Consider the following 3,804-nt stretch of genomic DNA (forward strand, 5'->3'; position numbering starts at 1 on the left):
CCGGATTCCCATTCCCCAGCGCGCGCGCTAGCTAGCTGCTGGACCAACAAGGTGTGCGTGGGTCACGCCACGCCTGGCCGGCCTGGTCTTTCTACTGCGCAAAAGGGGGGCCCCCCCCCCCCCCCCAAAGAAAAACCCTAAACCAGGCGGCCCCCAGGGGGGACAAAGTTGGAGGTGCCCCCTTTAAGGGTTATATATACCCCGAGGGGCAAGCCTTTTTCCCGTTTGACCTTTTTTTTTGTTTGGGCAACCCCCCTTGTGGTGGGGGGAAAAGGGTTTTCGCGAAAAAAAAAAAATTCCAAGTGCTTTTTTTTTTGAAGAATTTTTTTTTTTTCATTCGCCTTGGGGAAAAGGGGAAAGAATTTTTTAAAAATGAACCCCCCTCTTTCGAATTTTTTTTTTGTTTACTGTTTTTTTTCAAAAGCAAACGCCGAGGTGGTTTTTTTAAAAGGGGTTTTTTTGGGAAGCCTTTGGGGGGGGCCGGTTTCCCCCTCCCCCAGCGGCGCCCTAGTTAAGTGGGGGCCCCAAAAGGGTGGGGGGGGTCCCCCCCCCCCCGGGCGGCCCGGTTTTTTTTTCGGGGCGGGAGGGCCCCCCCCCCCCCCCCCCCCCCCCCCCCTCTTTTTTAACAGCGGCGTGCCCCCGTGACCGTGCATGCGATGCAGGTGCATTCGGCTTTTTACATGGCGCTCGCAAAAAGGTTGATGGTTGATGCGACGACTGGGGATTGAGATGATGGGCAAAAGGAGGATCGGAGCCGGCCGGGCCTTGCGCATTTCGTGCTGTGCACTAGGATTATTGCTCTTAAACCCAAGTGCGTATTTGGTCCCAACTCCCACGCTACTTGAAAGAAATAATGTTGAAGGAAGAGGTAGTAGGAGTAGTATACTAGTCAAGGTTGCTACAGATTGCAAGCTCTGAAATAAAGCAGCAGCCTTTCTTTCTGAGTTGTGAATATAAAACATAAGGCCGTCAGGATCAACTGATGAAGCAGTACAACGACCCTGTCAACCCCCACCGGGGAGTAGGCGTTGGACAGCAGGAAGCTAGGTGAGTCAGGTCAGGTCAGCACCACCACGTACGAACGATGTGCGGACCACGTGAGATCATCGACGAACGGGAACCAATGGCTACGCATAGAGTACAACCCGTCACGTACGCCCTCCGTACGGCGATGTCGTCGTGGGTGGGGGACTGCGGCCGCGGGCGTTTCCTTCGTTCGCTTCCGCGCCCGGCCGGCACCGGCAGCACACCCGTGCTCCCGGGGCGCCCTGTGCCGTCGCGGTCGGCGAGGAGGCCGACGCGCCGCCTGTGGGCTCACACCGAATCAGATCGCCGATCGAAGCCTCCGGCCGGCCGGCAGCGGAGGGACCATGCTGGGATGGTGGATGAATCCCGTTGGCGCCCGCGAATCCGAGATGGATCCGTGCACGCACGCACGCACACCGCTTTCGGGGAGATTCGCGGCGCCCGCTATGGAACAAACGCCCGCAACGGCCGCCCCTGCCCGGCAAAGCTAGCGAGCCCCCCGCCCCGCCCCGGCGCCGTCGTCTCGCCCTGCTTGTCTCCCTCTGCTCGCCCGCTTCTCTGTCGACTCGACCTACTCGATCCCTCCCTCTGCTCTCCCTGCCAGGCTCCTTTTCCTTGAGCTGTGCCGCAGCAAGCCTGCTTGCTGTTGTTAGTTGACCGCTCATAGAGAGAGTCCATGACAATGCATGCGTCCATATCCATGGTTCAAACGAAACAAAGCACTGTGTGTGTGTGTGTGGGTGTCCCCTGCGTTATTTAGCTTCCTTGCAAATCTATCTCTGCTCTGATGATGAGAGTATGAGACACGGCAACGACTAATAGCCCGACAAGGGCTAAGACGCTGCATCTGCTAGCTGGTTGATGACACGACAGATAAACAGCCCACATGACGGACAAGCTCGATCAGCTTCTGTTGGCCGCCGGGCACCACCTAGATCGATCCATCTCACTCTCACCTACCGTGCGCTGTTTCGTGCAACGGACATTATATTGCTCCCAAACTAAACCTCACCATCCTATCAGTACGAGGGGCCATGATTTGATCAAGCAACGTAAGCGATCGAAGAAAGAGGCCACTGCCATTGGTCAGATGCCCTGCGCGAGTTGGCACGCCGGGGACCGGGACCCGATCGAGCCAAACACCCATGCCAGTAGATAATATGGAAGAGGCGGTGCGAACGAGATCATCATCCATCTTCTCCAGCTACATCTCTGATGACAGGAGTACGTGTACGCAGCGCAGCGCAGCTAGCCGTCTGAAACTGCTCTAGCTGATCATAAACAGATGCGAACCGGCTGATCGAATCGCACACTACAGAGCAGGCCCCTACAGCTAGCTGCTGTACGTAAAGTGCGCATGGATGCGTAGATCGATCGCAGCATGCACGCACCTGCAGGTAAGGCTGCAACTTACACAAAGAGGCACGGACAATGCATGCAAGATCCCGCGACCCCGCATGCATGCAGACATGCAGGCACCTCGAGTACGCGGTACGCATGCACGAGCGATGCGTAGGAATTACTGTGGTAATAAATGGGCGCAGCACCAGGCCGGCGAAGCATGCCTGGAAGTCATCATTCTCGAGGCTAGCTGCACGATGGACGGGCATGCTCTTCTAGTCTCCTCCTTCCTCGCTGTCGTCGCCGCCGCCCGCCGACGCCGGCGTCCTCGGGGACCGACGTGCATGCTGGCAATGTTGAGAGAGTGACGGGCCGGGCGGCGGCGGGTTCTAACATTCGGCTTGGCGGGCCGCACCACAGGGACGACGACGACTCAGTCAGTGGCCAGCCACCAGACGCCGGTTCGGAAAGCCCGTGGGCTGCTTGCTCGCTGCCTCGCTACCAGGTTTGGGCTTCGCCGCCTTTCGGCCCAAGTTGAGGTCTATTTACAGTAAAGTTAAACAACTTTAACAAATTCAAACGCGAGCGGTTTCGTGGTGTAGTTGGTTATCACGTCAGTCTAACACACTGAAGGTCTCCGGTTCGAGTCCGGGCGAAGCCATGTATGTTTTTTTCAATTTCATTTTCGTCCCTCCCTCTGTAGTCTTCCGTACGCTGACGTTGAAACAACTGCTGCAAGGCACAAAATGAATCGTATCTTTTGTTTTACAAATGTTCATCACCACAGTGCGTTCGGATCCGCATGTTCTCCTATTATTATCGCTCACATTTTGTTTGCAGTTCCTCGATTTTCTGATTTCCTCTGTTGCGCCGCTAATTCATGCAACTGCCAACTCTGTTTCTGTTTCCTGCTGTTAGCCATCTTTATCATCTAGATGCACACCAGCACACAACACAAACAACATGCTTCAGTTTGCCAGAGGAAATAAGAACACAGCTCATTCCTCCATGCAAAACACAACACTTTGACAACTAGACTTCAGCAGGAGATAGAGATGCAGCCAGCTTGCGCATGAACTCCATGCAAATCCCAACTTCTAAACGTGAAACACGATATGAGTCCCAGTCCCATAAGATTGTTCTACCCGGAGATGGCAACTGGAGTGAACCCTAATAAACACAAGATGCAGACGTGACATCAATCACTCCTACACCAAAGCTTAGCATGTGCTCATCGCTTCCATGTTTTTTTTTCTTTTTTTGAGGTCCACTTCCATCTCTTAACGTTAAGCCAGAGAGGAAAAGGCATCAATTATTATCACACTCAATTATTATCAAAGCTGTGTGCTTTCGAGCAACTATCAGGACTCAAAATTAATTTTCATAAGAGTAAAATCTTTTGCATTTGTGATGCATATGAAGCGAGGGCTCATTACA

The 3,804-nt window shown here is 54.1% G+C and overlaps 1 non-coding gene across 1 annotated transcript; it reads left to right on the forward strand.

Annotated features, from left to right (window-relative positions):
* The first annotated feature begins 2,954 nt into the window (after positions 1–2,954).
* Positions 2,955–3,028, forward strand: TRNAV-AAC. The gene has a single exon. It is a non-coding gene; the product is annotated as a tRNA-Val (tRNA).
* The last annotated feature ends 776 nt before the right edge of the window (positions 3,029–3,804 follow it).

Source organism: Setaria italica, chromosome IX (assembly GCF_000263155.2).
Source record: "Setaria italica strain Yugu1 chromosome IX, Setaria_italica_v2.0, whole genome shotgun sequence".
NCBI lineage: Eukaryota > Viridiplantae > Streptophyta > Magnoliopsida > Poales > Poaceae > Setaria > Setaria italica.